Below are 18,544 nucleotides of genomic sequence, written 5' to 3'. Positions count from 1 at the left end.
TCTCTGTCTTCAAAGCCAGAACAGAGAGTTGAGTCCCCCGATCTCTTCTGCCCCCTCTCCCGTTTTCAAGGACCCTTGTGATCACACTGGATCCCTGGGAGGAATCCAGGGTCGTCTCCCTATCTTAAGGTGGACTGCTCAGCCATCGTGGTTGTGCATGCAAGCTGATGCCTGGCTGTTGGGTAACCCTCCCAGGTTCACGGGCTCCGGGGACTCTGGTGTGGACGGCTCTGGGGAGCTGTCTGTCCGCCACAGATATTCTCACTGAATATAGACTTCATTGCTTCCTTCCGTCCGTCCCCTAAAGATGTCCTTCCACTGTCCCCTGGTTTGCATTGTTTCTGCTGAGAGGAATGTTTGAATGCTTATCTTTGTCCCCTGGAAGTAATGGGTCTTTTTTTCTCTGTTTGCTTTTAATACTTTCCCTTTGTGTCACTGATTTTTAGCAATTTGACTACGACGTGTTTTAATGTGGTTTTCTTTCTGTTTATCCTGCTTGGGTTTATGAAATTTTTTTTGTCTATAAATTTATAGTTTTTATCTAGTTTTGGGAAAAATTTAGCCATAACTTATTCAAATAATTTTCAGAGTTTTTCTCTTCTCTCCTTCTGGAGCTCCGATTATCTTAGACCTCCTGATGACTGGGGTACACTTCATTCTTTTTTTTTCAGTATTTTAAATCTCTCTCTGCTTCAGTTTCTGTATTTTCTGTTACTATGTCTTCTGGTTCACTGATCCTTTATTTAGTGTCTGAGATGCTATTATATCTATTCAGTCAATTTTTCATTTTGAATATTGTATTTTTAGTTCTAGAAATTCCATTTGACCCATTTTAATATCCTGAACTTCTCTCTTTGTATTCACTTTTTGTTTAAAGTATTCACAGCTTGGAGTGACCTAGGAGCCCCTCAGCCATCTTGGTGGAGACTCACAGTAGTCACGCCCAACTCAGTGTTTAGCTACAGATTCAAAGCCCCTCTCCAGTGTTCTGGAGCTTTTTCTCTGCATAGATCCTTCTTCTCTGGAATTCTGCCTTGAAAATTCTTCTGGCCTTGGTCTTCCCAGACTCTGCTAAGTCTCCCTAGCTCAACAGGACTGTTACCTGATCAACTTCTCTCTCCTTGCACAGGGTTCAAATAGGCCCCACTGAGCAGAAAATGCTAACTTGGTGTTTGAGAACCCTTCAGTTCTAACTTAATGCCAACCCACTGTATGGGTTAAAGGGTTCATGTCTCTTTGTACCCCAGGAGAGTCCTTCTGCCATGAGAAGGCTGTTCTCCATTTTTCTATGTTCAGATTTGAAAATGCACTCGGGGAAAAGGGGCTACGTGTCCCCCAGCAGGGGCTCATCACTTTCTGGAACTGCACTATTTGACTTCTTCATCTCCACAGCTCTGCTTGGTTTCCTATTTTTGCCCATTTGCATGTCAGTGTTTTTTGTTGTTATCAGAAGAGGGTTGATCAGTCATGATGGTTTACTTTCTAACAGGAAGCGGGACACTTGGCCTACATTTTTAAAGTATCTTGATACAGATTATCTAATTGCTTCCAGGAAGATTGAACTAGTGTGCATGTGTGTGAGTGTGTATGAATCTTGCCACGTCCTTGCGAGCCCTGGGTATTATTATCTGTTCTTCGTACTTTTGAGCAACAAATCTCATTCTTCCATACACTTGATGGCATTTCTATTCTTCTTTTAGTGCTTTTTATTTACTTTTCATGATCATTATACCTTTATTATTGGTTTATAAGATCTCTATGTGATTGGGCATTATTTTTTTTAAATGCATTTATTTGACAGACAGAGATCATACACAGGCAGGCAGAGAGAGAGAGAGGAGGAAGCAGGCTCCCCACTGAGCCTAATGCGGGACTCGATTCCAGGACCCTGAGATCATGACCTGAGCTGAAGGCAGAAGCTTTAACCCACTGAGCCACCCAGGCGCCCTGGGCATTAATTTTATCTTAAAAACTTACATGTATTATACATGAAACTCAGAATACATCTTTTTCTTGTACCCTGATCATTTCTTTCTCTCAGAAGTAACAACTTTTAACTATATGATGTATAACTTTTCTGTTTTAATGCATTCATTTATATATAAATAGATCCAATAAAAAATTGTTGGTATTGAGTCACTTTTGTCCTATGAAAATGGCATTTTCATATGCTTCAATTAATGAATAGTTGAAACTTTTAAGTGATAAGTTTCATTTCTCTGCCTTTTATATTTTTTAACTGGTGACTTTTCTTTTCTTGTTATATGTTGTAAACATATGTATATCTCTCTATATATTTCATCAACCCCCCAAATATCTTAAATTTAATCACTTTGTTTTTTAATACATTTATGTTATTTGTTCCTTTCTATTGTTACAAACAATGACAGTTCAATCTTCTTTGGACACATATACAATTACTCTCCTAGGAGACACACCGGCTGGTGAGGATAGTCATGCCATGTTTTTTAAATTTCTATAACTTTATATGTTTTGTAAAAAATTAAGCTCTTTTGCGTCAAAATTTTTCTGGCAATTGTTTTCTGTTTTCTCACTGAGATAAACTTGAGAATTAGCATGGTGGCTTGGGATTCCATGAGACTTCTAGATTTAAATTTGACTAAGAAGTAACACCTTCATAATGCTGAGCTTTCTCAACCAGGAGTGGTATGTTTCTTTATTTATTTAGGTCTTTTATATTCATTCATTAGAGTTTGTAGGCATTACACTTTTTAAATTGTATCTTCTTAGTTATTTTATTTATTTACTATTGCAAATGGGATCTACTTTTTCCATTATTTTGCTAATTTTATATTTGTACTTTTCTACATAGTTTTCTAATTTTTTGAAGATTTTCTTAAGATTTATTTATTTATTTATTTGACACACAGAGAAAGAGATCACAAGTAGACAGAGAGGCAGGCAGAGAGAGAAGAGGAAGCAGGCTCCCCGCCGAGCAGAGAGCCCGATGGGACTCGATCCCAGGACCCTGCGATCATGACCTGAGCCGAAGATGGAGGCTTAACCCATTGAGCCACCCAGGTGCCCCTAATTTTTTAAAGATTTTATTTATTTATTTGAGAGAGCGAAGAGAGAGCAGGAGGAGGAGAAGAGGAGGAGGGACAAGCAGACTCGGCACAGAGCCCAGAGCCTGATGCGAGCCTCAATCCCTCAACCCTGAGATCATGACCCGAGCTGAAATCAAGAGTCAGACACTTAACTGACTGAGGCACCCAGGCGCTCCCACAGTTACCCAATTTTTAAAAAGTGGACATGTGGTTCCTATTGGTTTCTAGTGGCAGTATTATGGACTAAGTTTCTGGATTATCTGTTTTATTGGAATACATTTTTTCAAGATAGGTCCAGAAGGAGCAGAGGATTTAACAAATCCATGACAAGAAAATGTGGCTTTCAAAGCACTGCCTTCTTAACAAGGATTTATTTCCTCCCTACCCTGCACTGGGCTATTTGTAGGACCAAGCAAGGACAGGGTTGTCCCAGGGCTTGGGTCACAGGTTCTGCGGTAGCAGGTGTTAAAGATAGAGGCACAGTGTCACGGGGTTCAGAGCTCGGGATTCTCATCTCAGCTTGTGTGACCAGCCACCAAGCCACCAGACAATGGAGGTGACTGTCTGCACTGGAGGTGATATGGTGAGGCCAGACTCAGTGGTAGCTTTAGAAGTGTTCCATCAAGAGTAAAGTGAGACTCCTCCTCTTCCAGCCTATACCGCCCCCTGACCTTTCCCTGAGACTACTTATCCTGGTAGTCTCCTTGTCTTCTTGGATCTTGTGGTGAGGAATCAGTACTCAGTACTGACAGGATACACAGGGATGGGGAGGAAAGGGCTCTGGCCCATGTCAGCTTCATCATGTGGTGGCCATGTCACGGAAGTTATCAAGTGACATCGGTAAGAAAGGCAGAGTAAGGAGCTCTGAAAACTTGCTACCGTGTAAAAACAATGCTCACACTGGCAAAAACTGTCAAAATCAACTTTTACAGGGCTCTGAAAATCGGTGAAAACTTGCAACAATCTGAAAAGTGTTTATTCAAGTCAAGCCACCAATCTCAGTAAGAATGTGAGCACTGGGGAGTTCTATTCCATTCTTCCTTCCCTAGGTTCACGGCGGCCTTGACGTAACATAGCAATAGTGTTGCACGGACAAGCAGGCTAACAGCTCCTAGAGGGGCAGCATGTGTTTTGACCTCCCCAAGATACCATTCTTAGAGAATTCGTATTTGACCAGTCTGGAAGTTTCCTGGACAACCCTACTCACAATGCTTGTTTTCGCTTTTTTCTGACTCACACCTTATATACTGCAGAAAGCATTTTGCCCAAGGGCACCTGTTGAAAACAAAAGATATGGATCTTGTACACTGAAAATTACAAAGCATTGTAGACAGAAATGAAAGAAGATGTGAGTAAGTGGGAAGATACCCCATGTTCATGGATGGGAAGACACAGTAGTAAGATGAGAATGCTCCCTGGAATGATCTACAGATTCAACACAATTTCCATTAAAATATCATCCAACTTTTTTGTAGAAATTGATAGGATGATCCTAAAATTCATATGGAAATTCAATGGATTCACAATTGCAAAACAAGTTTGAAAAATAAAATCACTTTGAAAGACTCACAGCTCCCAATTTCAAAACTGACTACAAAGTTACAATAATCTGATCAGTGTGGTTCTGGCAGAGGGACAGACATATAGATCAGTGAAGCATGATTGAGAACCCAGAAACAAACCCTTACATTTGCAGTTGGTTGGTTTTCAATAAGGTGCCAAGACCATTCAATGAGGGAAAAAATAATCCATTCAATAAATGGTGGTTGTACTAACTGGATGTCCACATGCACCAGAATGAAGTTGTGTTCCCACCTCACACCATATACAAAAAGTTGCTTGAGCTGGATCAAAGACCTAAATGGAAGAGATCGGACTATAAGCCCTTATAAGAAAACTTTATGACTCTGAGTTAGGTAATCGTTTCTTGAATGACACAAAAAACACAAGTTACAAAAGAAAAAATAGATTATTTAGACTGTAACTCAATTAAAAATGTTTGTGCTTCAAATGAGACATTAAGAAAATTAAAACGCAACCTACAGAATGGGAAAAACATTTTCAAAACATATATCGGAGGGGCGCCTGGGGGGCTTGGTTGGTGAAGCGTCTGACTCTTGGTTTCGGCTCAGGTTGTGATCTTGGGGTCGTGAGATGGAGCCTGCTGACCGGCTCCACACTGATACTGAGTCTGCTTGAGAACCTTCCCCCCTTCTCCCTCTGCTCCTCTCCTGACTCCGCACTCCTGCTCTCTAAAATAAGTAAATAATCAATCAATCAATCAATCAAATCTTTTTGAAAGGACTTGTATCTGCAATGTATAAACCACTCTAACAATTCAATAATAAGGTGACTATTGATTAAAAAGTAAACAAAGATATTTCCTCAAAAAGGACATACAAATGACATGAAAAACACTCACTATCCTTAGTCATAGAAAAATGTAAACCAAAGCCACAATGAGATATCACTTCACACACACTAAGATGGCGAGAGTGAAAAACAGGGATATTATTAGAGGCTGGCTAGGAGGGAGAGCAATTGGGATCATTGCTGTACATTGTTGGCAAAAATGCAGAATGGTACAGCCACCTTGGAAGAGAGTTTGGTAGTCCTTCAAGCCCGGACTTACCTTTGATTTAGCAATTTCATTCCCAAGTATCTACCCAAGAGAACTGGAAACAATGTCACAAAAACAACAGTGATGTGTGTGGCTGCTTTACTCAGGAGAGCCCAAACTGGGAACAGCTCACGCCCCGGTCAGTGGATGAACACACGGGCAGAGGCGGTGCATCTCTGCGAGGGACTGTTACCCGACCGCGGAAAGGTACAGGCTCCGTGGACGAACCGTGAAGACAGTCAACAAGGGTCACGTATGGTATGATTCCAAGTGTATGAAATGCTGGAGATGGAAAGTAGATTAGTATTTGCCAGGCACAGGGTTTCTTTTTGGAGTGATGAAAATATTCTGGAATTAGGTGGCGGTGAGAGCATACATCTCTGTGAATATACTAGAAACCATTGAATTATACATTCTAAAATGCTGAATTTTTGTTATGTGAATTATATCTCAAAAACAAAAAACAAAAAACACCCGAAACTGTACTCCCTGTTGACAACAAAGAGAGGAAGGGCATAGAAGTTGCCCCTGCCCCTCGGAAAATGTGGACGAGTCTACCGAAAAGTATCAAGAATCCCATAAGCCTACCGTCCCGTCATACCCATGTTTAATATTTTGTGTATATGCTTCCATAACTCTCTAGCCTGCACACCTCCACGTATCCGTGTGCTGTTTTAGAAGGTGTCACACTTTGCAGGCACCTGTTTGTAACTTGCTTTTTTTGCACGTGTCAGTGTAAAATGATATAATGCAAAACACCTTTATTTCAATAAATATATATTGCTGTTAAATAAAGACGATAAAAAAGCAAAGTGAGCTCCCTACCAGGACAAAGTCCACAGCAGAGGGGTGGCGTCTCCCAGCTTCATAAGCCATGCTGGCTTCAGTCTGCAAAGGGCAGGACAGATGTCCTGGGGAAGTGGGGCCCGCTAAGGGGGTCCAGCCCCAGGAAAGGCGGAGGGGTGCCCAGCCTGAGGGAAGGTTCTAGTGGGGTTCAGCATCTCTGAAGGGCGCTGCGGCCTGGGCTCTGTCATTGGGGGTTGCAGCCTCTGTGCTGTGGGTAAGGACACAAGAAGGAGCCCGGTGTACATTCCAGAATCCTCTGGAGTGAGGGCAAAGTACCTTCAGTTTTCATGAAACGGGAGGACTAAAACGTCATCAAAACCAGAAAAAACAAGGAGTGTTAGTCACCGGAGGAGGCCCAAAGGGCTGTTTTGATGCTAACATCTTGGGAGAAGGGCTTTGAAGGAGTGTGGACTTGGGGGCAGGAGGCAGAATAAAATCTCACAGACCTCTAGCTCCAGCAGCTGGCCTGTGGAGCCCCCCCACACCCCATGCTGAGAGCTCTCATGAGGGGTCTGGGTCACCCCCAGGTGGACTGGCCCAGCCACACCTCCTTGTCGGCTCAGTGGGGACAAGAGGGTGTGTCCCGTGGGAGGGCGGGGGGAGCCCTTGGCCTGTGGCTCACCTGTCTGTGGCCCTGTGTGAGGTGTGTGCGAGCATGAGTGTATGTCTGTGTGCAATGTGTGTATGTGTGCAAATGTGTGCCCACGCACACAAGGCGTGTGAGCAAGTGTGCGTGTGTGAATGTGTACATGCATACATGTGTGCACGTGGGTGTGCACGAGGTGTGCACGAGCATGTAGGTGCATGTGCATGAGGTGCTGAATGAGGTGTGCGTGACGGTGTGTGTGTGTGTCCGTGTGCATGCACAAGTGTGTGTGCTGCACGACGGGACCACTGCGGGGCGGTGCTGGAGAGAAATCGGGTGACACACCTGCAGTTGGGACCCGCCTTGCTCGGGGCCCCTCATGGTCCCCGGGAGAGCACTGCCAGGCAGCCCCGCTGCGGGGTGTCGGGCAACCGGGGCCCACACACAGTACCTATATGTTGCTGGCCCATTAGTGACGCTCAGATCTTTGGAGATGCCTGAAGACCATGGCTGTAGGTGTAGAAGACGGGCTTTAAACTCTGCCTGCTCCCCTCCCCCGAGCTCCAGGGCTCGTGGCTCGGAGGTCTAACCCCGTCTGCCGTCCAGGCCCCACACCTGCCCTCCTAGCAGAGCAACACCCATGTCGGGTGACCAAGACGGCTGAGGCTGGGTGGGATGTCACAGCCTGGGTGGGGGCAGCGCTCATCTGCCTTGTGACTGTCCTCTAGGCCTTGGTTTCCCTGTCTGTAAGGAAGGGGCACCGACAGCATTCCTCCGCTCGGACGACCACGGGACTGTTTCAGGGGTGGGGTGAGTTAGCAGGGGTGGAGGTCTCCACCTGGCTCTTGTGACTGTCACCTGAGATGTCGACATTGTAGCTGTTGTTACCCCCAAGGGCACCAACCAGGGTCGTGCTTCACCCCATCTGGTGTCATGGAGCCCTAGAACCGCCCTCCTAGTGGGCCTCAGGAATCGGTTCTCCTCTGTCCCCAGAGCAGACCCTTACTGTCCCGGTGCTTCAGTGGCCCAGTTCCACAGGCCTACCCACGCGCCCCGCCCAGCATCCTGCCTCAATTCAGGGCTACCCCGGCCTCGGGCTCTGGGCAAACACAGGGCCTTCCCAGGGTGCCCAGTGGTTTTGGAGGAAGGTTGATGAGCGTGCGGGAGCCTGTTCGCCGCAGGTGGGCAGCCAGCCTGTGGGCTCCTTAACTCGGGGAGCCCCGGGGGGGCTGTTTCACTGCAGGAACGGAGTCCGGGGCCGTCGAGGACAGAGGCCCCCGCCACCCAGCGAATCCCGACGTGAGCTGGCCAGCTGTGACGTGACCCTGCACCAGCACCTCTGAGACCAAGTGGGGCAGCTTCCAGGAAGGCAGGAGGTTCTCGTCACCCAGACGCTTCATCTGGAGGCCCGCCAGAGGCCATGGGGCCCAGGACAGGGTGCTCTGGGCTGGAATCCGGGGCGGAGGCGGGGGAGGCGGGGGGAGGGGAGCCCGGGGCTCCTCCTGTGGGACCTCTCCGTCTCTGCAGGGCTCTGGGGCCTGGGTGGTGGCGACAAAGCTGTTGGCCGAAGAGGGGCCCCTCCTGCCGCCCGCGTCCCCTCTGTGCTCAGTGCTGGGCAGGCAGGACTTGGCAGACCTCCCCAAAGCCTCATTTCCTTTCTTCTAATTCAGCAGAAACCCTTCTCCAGCTGTGTTCTCCTCCGTGTTTGTTTAGAGTGAACTGACATGTTATGGGGGGAGATGCTTCACGGAGCCCTGAGCTCCTAGAGCCAACAGCTGCCGGGAGAGGCCCCAACTCCTGGGCAGGGGGTGGGGACCAGCCCCATCCTAGGGGGAAGATGAGGTCCCGGCCCGGCCACAGCCAGTGCCCCAAGCTTGGGCTGGATGGTGGGGTGACCTCTTGTCCCTGGCAGTGAGCAGGACACTTGGTCCTGGGGTGAGGGGACAGAGCCATGGCCTGGATTTCAGCCCCGTGGGGTCCATCTCACAGTGGGGGCATCCCCTTATCTCCAGCCAGAGGGATGCCCCCTGTGAGGCCATTTCTGGACCCCGAGCCATAGCAAGAGGAGGACCAGCAGCTCTGACAGGAGGTGAGAAGCCCCTCAGTGCTCCCCCCATCCCCAGTCATCTTCGGTGCTATCCCCACGTGTCCTCTGAGACACAGGGGCTGGAGGGACGTTGGAAAGTGAGTAGAAGACCGTTCAGGTCGATGACTCTTTCCCTCTGCCAGGGACCTGGGAGACGTGAGGTTCCTCCCCGGGGCTTGGGAGCGAGCCCCACTGCCCACTCGGGACCGGGTGGCCCAACCACAGACACACAGATGAGGTGGACAAGTAAGAGACAAAAATGAAACCTGCTGTTTTCAGCCTCCACTGTTTGGGGATGCTTGTTTCCCAGCCCATCTGACTGATACAGATGCCAAGTACCCACACTGCAAAGGACACCCGGTACCTCCGTGGTGACCAACTCTAGAACAAGGAGCGAGGAAATGACTTTGGTTTGGGATTTTGTACACATCCCACATACTCTGTTTCATCGGGTCAAAATGTGCTGTGTTGGGGCCATCCCAGCAGGGGCTTCTGCCTGGCCCCCAGGGCCATCATCCCACACGGCCGCTTCCCTCAGCGCCCATTCAGGGAGCCCCACCCAGAATCCCTGTGCTCGCCCCACTGGTCTGGCACAGTGACGGGCAGAGGGGCTCGGGGGGGCTGTGCCCTGCTGCGGCTCTGCTTCACAGGCCTCAGTTTCATCCTCCCCAAAGCAGGGATTAAACCAGTGGTGGCTGCATTGGGCCAATGTGTGGAGCCTGGCACCTGGTCGTCCCTCAGGGACGGTCTGTCACTGTGGGGAGCTTTGTGTCGGCGTGGCGTCAGCTTACATGCTGTTTTCTCAAAGCATCCTGCCCACGGAGACGGGCACTTGCAGTCTAGACCCCTGGTGTGCCTCCTCCCCATGGAAACAGCAGTCCTGGCCACCACACCCCCAGCCTGCCCCCACCCCAGGGCAGTCGCAGGCCTCACTCTTTAAAGACCAGGTTGTACTTTAAAGGGAGTAGGGACTTCCCTTCCTCAGGCTCACTCAGGGGTTGTCATACTGGGCTGAGCAGAGCCCTCTGAGCTCTGCTAGAAGGTTCCCCCAACCTGGCAGGGATCGAGTCTCCCAGACCCTTTCCGCTTGGAGGCAAGGCATCAGCTAAGGAGGTGCAAGGTGGCAGGCCAGAGGTCCTGGAAGTTTGAGTCTTGTGCAAAGAGGGGTGAGGCAGAGGACATTGAAGGCACCTGCTTGGGGCCGTGTCCATCAGGGTCTCCTTGCCTGGGCCAGATACTGGAAACAGTTCTGGCCAGGAACTGGAAAGAACCATGGCTCCCAAACCACCACGTTAGAGAGAATAGACCACAGATGCCCTTCTAGACTGTTTCTTCCTATTGTTTTCCCTGTTTTTGAGTTTCTGTTCTGTATTTATCAGTGAAAATCAACATCTAACTGTCCAGTTGTCTATGTGTGTGTGTATTTTTTAGGTACGGTGTGAGGTAAGGATCTTTAACATAGACATTTTGTACCTGTTCCCCTACATCTTAATTTTTCTCTCAGGTTTTGTTTTTGTTTTTGTTTTTAACTCCATATTCTCTTCCATGTCCGAGGAAATTGTCTTGAGCTTTTCTTTGAAATGATCTGGTTTTCTGTAAAATCCAAATTGCTATTCATTTTTTGCATTTAAAAAATGGAATATGTCAGACAAAAAGATACAGAAACAATGTTGTCAACACCCATGAAGCCACCACATAGGTTTAACATATGATGGCATTTTGTTTTATTCACTTTCTTTAAGAAATAAAACATTGTGAACAGAATCAAACTTTTGTGTGCCCTTCCCAATTCCAAAAGGCCCCGGTCCCTTAAAGAAGAAATAGTGATCCTGTTCAACTCCAAAGAACATGCTAACTTAAGGTACTTCAAGAATAGAGGGCCGAGAAAACCCACGCGATCGTGGTAACAGGAGCAAAAACAACATTTAATAAAATTCAAAACTCACGCAAAACAAAATATTAGCTAGTAGGAATAGAAGGAAATGTTCTTAGCTCAAGAGAGGATATTTATGAAAAATCCCTTGTTAACATCAGACTTAACGTGAAACTAGGAAATTTCCACGGCGCTCAGGATCAAGATGGGATCGCCCACCGTGGCTGGTTACTCTCCAGGCCACAAGAAAATGCTCGCCCCGCCTGTCTGCACACGTAAAACTCCATGTTCAGGGCCAAGAAAGTGCTTGGGAGCACAAGAAAGTGCAATTGTTCTGTCCTTCTTCATTCCTGATAGCTTTTTAAAAAGTGCTATTTTGTCCAATATTAATATAGACCTTTTTTTGTTTAATAACTGTTAACCTGAGCTATACTTTTTTCTTCTCTTTATTTTTAGCCTGTCAGTGTGGTTTATTTTAGGTGTTTCTTATGCAAGCAGCATTAACTGAATTTTATTTTATTTTCATACAGTCTATGGATCTTTATCCTTTAAAATATGAGTTTAATCTATTTACAATTACAATAATTACTAACATATTTAAACCTTTTCTTACCATCTTATTTTGGGGTTTCTACTTGTTGGAGTTTCCCCCTCTGCTTTTCTTCTTTCTCTCCTGACTTCTGAAGGATAAGTTTATTATTATTATTATTACTATTATTATTTTCAATTAGCCAACATATAATACACCATTAGTTTTTGATGTAAGGTTCAACAATTCATTAATTGCATGTAACACCCAGTGAAGGATATGTTTTTTTTATAAAATATATTCCCCACTTCTCTGGTAGTTTGGAAGCTAAGATTTATAATTCTATTCTTGCTGAGGTTACCTTAAAATTTTATTATGCATTAGTGATTTTCTAACAAAATCCAAAGTTACTCAATATTTCTATCCTGCAGAACATGACATCTTAGTATGTCTATTCATTTACTTTTCTGAAAGATTAAAAAACGAATTTACTTTAGACACCACAATTAAACCATTTTTCTTATAGCTCATTGCATTTATTCAAATTCTCTTTCTTTTTTATTGAAGTACCTCCCTTAACCTTTCTTTTAGTGAGGACATTTACATAGTAAGGATTTTCAGTTTCTGTAGTAGTTTTCTGTTGCTACTTAACAAGTCATGGCCAGACACAGTGCTGGAGACGACACTCTTATATTTTGCTCCTAGAATCTATGGATCAGAAATTCCAACAGAATACCTGGAGTGGCTTGTTTCTGCTCTGTGATGTCTGGGGTCTGGGCTGGGGTGTCTCAGAGGCTGGGCTCACCCAGCGGTGTCGATGGCCATACCTCTGGCTTGGACAAGCTTAGGAGGTGACCGCTGCAAGGGTCACCATGGAGACCCAGTGATGCCAGGGTGACCTCTGCTCTGGGCAGAAGCTGCAGAGCCTGCTCGGCATGTCCCCGCCTTGGGGCCACACAGAGTCACTCCACTATTCTCCACTAGTGGCCCAAATCACCGGCTCACTTGGGTTCAGAGGAGGGGTCATAGACTGCCCCTCTTGTAGAGGTGGGTTCAAAGAACTTGCATCCATGTTTTAAAACCACCAATCTCTCTAGACAACAGTTATTTATATCCTTATCCCAAGCAAAATATACTCATCTTACCCTATAATGTCCCCCAGCGGCCTCATTCCGTCATGGTTTCGGGCACACGCTCAGAGCTGAGGATCCCATTCCCTCCTCAAGTCTGGATCCGAGTGAGACTCCTCCGGTACGGCTTCTCTTGTTCTGAAGACTTCCGAGTAAAGGGGACAAGGTGTCTCGCTGCTTCACTTGGCACACAGAAGGGGGAGGGCAAGACCATGGTCGTGAGCGTGCCCGCACAAGCAGGACTGCCGGGAGGTACACGGTCACCGGGCCCAGGGAGCCCCAAACCACTGGGTTCCCGACCGGGCCCCACCCACTTCTTGGGGGAGACGCTTCTAGTCTCTTAGTTGGCGTCTTGGGCCCTTGTTGACGCCCGACTTGCCCCTCCTCCTCTGTTAGGAATGACCAGGGCTGGTAGCTGAGTGTGCCTGCTCTGTTTCCTTTCTGTAGAAGTTCAGGAGCCCGAAGACCCCTGCAAATTCCCTGCTGCTCTGACAGCTGACACATTCCCTTACAAACGTGGTGGGTTTCTGTTTGTATGAACTGCATCAGACAAACCCTGCACCTAAACAGACCCTTCTGTCCCTTAGCCCCCGTGAGGTTACTGTGCAATGGTGGCCTTCAAGTTCTTAGGGTTCCTGTTGGTTAGCACGGACGGTCTGGAAGGATGCCTGCCAGAGCTTCAGAAAACTGTTGTTTATCTGGAATGGTCTTTGAAGCCCTGCTTTAAATATTTCTGAGACCTCGCTTCGGGATTTACAGTCACACCCTTGGCTTCAGTCTGACTCTGAGACCGCATCTTCTGAACGGTGACCTGGCTTTGATTTTTATTCTTAAGTTCCATAGCCCTTTGAAAGTCTTACTCAGACAGGAAGGACTGTGCCTCTCCTTCCCCACCCCCGGTTAAATGGTACTTGGAGTCTGAGAACTTTGATCCTCAGTTTCTTTCTTTCTTGCTGCAGTTTATGGTGGACAGCTGAATCCAGGGAGAGCCGTCACCACTTCCTGCCCTGAAACTTCCTCACGCAGTCACCACGAGCATTAGAACATGCCCCATTGTCCACATTCTGCACATGAGTGCTGCCAAGCTCCCCTGGCACATGACGAGTGTTCTCTTCTCTCTGCTTCCCAGGACATGCTCACCCTGTTCTCTTACACCCTGCTCAGACCCTCTGGTTTCCGGCTGCTGTCTCCTCCTGATTGGGACAAACTTTAGTTTTTGATACAGCAACATGCAGCTTCCAGCTACCGGAATCTCAGCAAGTCTCTCTGCAGACCCACCCTTGGCTTTTGTCTCCCTGCCTGGCCTGGGTTTTATCTTTGCCCCCAGGCCCTTTTTTGGTTTGAGAGTTCTCTCCTGCCTGGAAAGACTGTCCCGAGACTACAGTGTTTTCCCTAAACTCTGCCGGGGAAACTGAACAGTTCATTCTTTTTAGGTCACGTCTCTAAGCCTGGTTGTTTATGTCCTCTCACTGAGTAAAACATTAGCTGGGTATAAAATTCTAGGTTGTTAGTTGGTGGGCTGTATCTCCATTATTTTCCTGATTGTAGTAATCCTGAGGAGAAGCCTGCTGTTGGTCTCATTGTCCTGTTGTAGGTATTCTGTTGATGCCCAAGGTTCAGCCGCCATATTACGATATGTCTGGATGGTGGACACTATTTTCTCTGTTTGAAATTTGTGCTCTGCTCCATATTTGAGACAAGAGAAGGAAGGGAGCGCATTCCTTGTGAGCACACAGCAGGTTGGGACCAGAGACAGAATGGGAACCCAGGTGTCCAGACTTTCCAGTGAGTGCTCTCCTGTGACCTTGCTGCTCCCAGAGAGTGTGGTCCGCACTCTTCTGTATTCTCTCTCTTGAGCAATGTGGAAGGGCAAGCAACCAGGAGCCCTGACTTTCACAGTGATGTTCTTTCTTCTGTAATTGGATGTGCATCCACTAAGGGCAGGATTCTGTCTTTCTTTGTTCTCACCCTTGTTGACAATGCAGCAGCACAGAGCAGATAGGCTCATTTGAAAGAAAGCACACTGGGCAGACCTGTGTCAGAATCCGAATTGCCACTGAGAGCTGTGTGGTCTTGGACAAAATGCTACTATCTCTGAGACTTGCTTTTCTCCTTCATAAACTAAAAAATGTCACCATCTTCCTATAGGGTGTGGAGATGTTTGGGGCACATGGTAGATGCATGACCGGTGTTTGGAACAAGCCTGCTGAAGAGGTGTTCGAGGTTGATGATATGGGACTGCAAATAACTAACTCAGAGCCCCGAGATGCCATGCTGTAGGAGGCGACCAAGCACTCAGCCAAGGAGGACCCAAGTCTGCCATTCCTTGTCCCCGTAAACACATAGACCTGAGGGCACCTCTGGCTGAGGGATGTACCAGGCTTCTCTTTGCTCCACCAAGTGGATGGCATCACCATCTTCTCTATTTTTCTGAGAACAGAGGGGAAAGAAAAAACCAGATCCCTATTCCCTGGCTTACTCTGTGAGTTAATTCCAGAGCCTTCTGGTAATGTTCCCCAGAAATCTCTGAGCAAGTGCTGGAAACGGGGGAGGGGAGGATTAGTATTTTGTGTACTTTTGTTGGAGGCTGGCTAGTTTCCTCCAGCCCTGGGGTGAATGGCCGTCTCCAGATGGATTTAGGTCTCTGCGGTGAATAATGCCTGTTTCTTCAGAATTGCTTAAAAGCAGGGTGATACACAAGGGAAATAAAAAGAACACTTTGAATTTTTTTCCTTCAGGACAAAGCATGTGCATTAAAGAGCTCCAAAAAGATAAATTAATTCATCTAAAAGACAATAATTTAACACTATTGATGTATGTGGTTCAGGTGCCCTGTTGACCTAGTCAGTTCCCCGTGATGCCGGTGCTAAGACCATGTGAGCCGAGAGCCCGCAGAGCTGAAGAAGGCATGTGGCTCAGAGCAAAGGAGAGACCTAATCTCTTTCTTAAGAAAGTCCTGGCAGGCCGGACAGCCCTCTGTCCAGCAGATTCCCCTGAAATGAAAGCTGTTTATAAGAGATGCCAGATCCTGGATCATGCTTTGAAAATGTTTTTTAAGCTCCGTGATAACCTCCCTTAGGTCACATCTGGCCTGGAGGCCACATGCCAAACACTCCATATTTAGAGCTGAATTTGCAAGTTCACAACAGGAGGGAGAAATGCAACAGAATGTGTCAAAATACCTTCTCGAGAGGGAACCTAAGGACACAGAGTTTGTTGATTACAAACCCTGTTTATTGCGTGATATCATAATTGGTCCGTGCACGGCCGACTCCTTCTGTCCTCACCAACATTATGTTGTCAGTCTTTTGAACATTAGCCTTTTGTTAGTACAAAGTGGCATCTGATTGTGGTTTTAACTGGCATGTCTCTGAGACTAAACATGTTGATCACCTATTGGTGTATTTATTGGATATCTTTGTATTTATTTATCTTCTTTTTGAAGAAATGACTCTTCAAGCCTTTTGCCCACCTTTAATTGGGTTGTCTTTTTATTACTGAGTGGTGGGGGTTCTTTATATATTTTGAAGACAAGTCATTTTTCAGATAAATATGTTATAAATATTGTATCCCATTCAGTAGCTTGCCCATTGATATTTTTAATTATGGGTTTTGATAATGAAATGTTTTTAATCTTGGTAAACTTAAATTTATCTTTTTTTCTTTCATGGTTAGTGATCTCTGCATATCCTGTCAGTCCAAAAGTTGCTAAAGTTATTCTACAGATTTCTTTTGAGGTTTTACAATTTTAGCTTCTATGACTAGGTTTTCAATACATCCATCCTGAACTATTTTTCACGTATGTTGTAAGATGGGCTTTAAGATTCATATTTATTTCTTATGGTTAACCCATTGTTCAATCACAGTTTGTTGAAAGACTCTTCCCCCTAATGACTTGTTTCAGGGACTTGGTCGAAAATAAATGGACTCCGTAAGTGTTAGTCTGTATCTGGACTATCTTCTACTTCATTGATCTATTTATTTGCCTTTACATCAATACCACACTCTCATAATTATGAGATCTTTACTAAGTCTTGGAATTAGATATGTGGTATAAAAGTGCTCTGATTTTGTTGTCTTTTTCCCCAAAACTTGGTCCTTTGGCATTTTCATGTGAATTTTAGAATCAACTGTTACTTTTTAGTGAGAAGTGTGCTGGGATCTTTATTGATGTTTATTAAACCTATATAAAGATTTGGGGAAATTAGCATGTTAACAGTATTGACTTGTCCTATCCTTAAACATGATAGATATTTTCATAAGTGGGTTTTCAAATTTTTCAAAATTAGGTTTTCTTAAATTTTTCTCAGCAATGTCTTATAGTTTTTTGTGAAGAAGGCTTGTGTATCTTTCATTAAATTTAAACCTAAGTATTTTTATTGTATTTTTTAAAGATTTTATGTATTTATTTGATAGTGAGAGACAGAGAGAGAGCACAAGCAGGAGAAGCAGCAGAGGGAGGGGGCGAAGCAGTTCTCCAGTGAACAGGGAACCCAATACCGGGCTTGATTCCAGGACCCTGGGATTGACCTGAGCCGAAGACAGACACTTGATGACTGAGCCACCCAGGAGCCCCATAAACCTAAGTATTTCAAAATTTTGATGCTCTCACTGGTATTTTTTCCATTAAATGGTTGCATTTTCCAATTGTTTGTTGCTAGTCTATAAAGATTGATTTGATTATTGTACTGACTTTATATCCTATGACCTTGTACAAGTCACTTATTCTTAGAATTTTTTTTTGTTGATCCTCAGGATATTCTCCATACACAGTCCTATCCAATAAAGACATATCCAACAAAGGTTTACTTCTTCCCTTCCCGGTGTTTATCATTTTTATTTCTTCTTGTTATCTTGTGGAGCTCAGCTAGGAACACCAGTACAGTGTTGAATAGAAGTAGTAAGAGCAAAATCCTTGCCTTTTTCCCAATCTTAGAAGAAAAGCATTCAGCATTTTACTACAAAGTATGATGTTTTCCATAAGTGTTCAACTTAAGGAGACTCTTTTTTATTCCTTGTCCTGATAGTTTCTGAGATGAATAGGTTTTGAATTTTGTCACAAACGTTTTAATACATTCATTTAGATGATCTTATGAATTTTGTCCTTTAACCTGTTAAGGTGGTGACTTAGATTTATTGAGTTTTGAGTTGAATTCCTAAAATAAACCTCACTTGATCACGATGGATTACATTTTGTGTATTGCTGTTTGATTAGCTAATGTTTTATTTTGTTTTGTTTGTCATGTAGGCTTAGTAAGGATATTGGTCTGTGGTTTCTCTTTAGTTTTGTAAGGTTTTGGTATCAGGATTATTCTGCTCTTGTAAAATGATTTGGGACATCTACCAAGCTCCTTTGTTCTTTTTTGAAAGGGTTTGTGAATAATAGGTATTATTTATTTATAAATATTTGATATAATTTACCAATGAAGCCATCTGAACTTTTAATTTTCTTTGTTAGAATGTTTTAAACTATGAATCACTTTTTTTATTTATTCTTGGGTTAGTTTTGATAAGGCTAGTCTTTCAAGGTTTGTATCCATTTCATCTAAGCATTTGAATTTATTGATATAAGGTTGTTTATCATATTCCACTGTTTTTTAGTAACAGTTTTCAGATATAATTCATGTACCATAAAATCCACCTTTTAGGGCAATGCTTCTACACTGTTGGTGGAAATGCAAGCTGGTGCAACCACTCTGGAAAACAGCATGGAATTTCCTCAAAAAGTTGAAAATAGAGCTACCCGATGACCCAGCAATTTCACTACTGGGTATTTACCCTAAAGATACAAATGTAGCAAACCGAA

This window comes from Mustela lutreola, chromosome 2 (assembly GCF_030435805.1).
Source record: "Mustela lutreola isolate mMusLut2 chromosome 2, mMusLut2.pri, whole genome shotgun sequence".
Lineage (NCBI taxonomy): Eukaryota > Metazoa > Chordata > Mammalia > Carnivora > Mustelidae > Mustela > Mustela lutreola.
Note: the sequence above shows the minus strand (reverse complement) of the source record.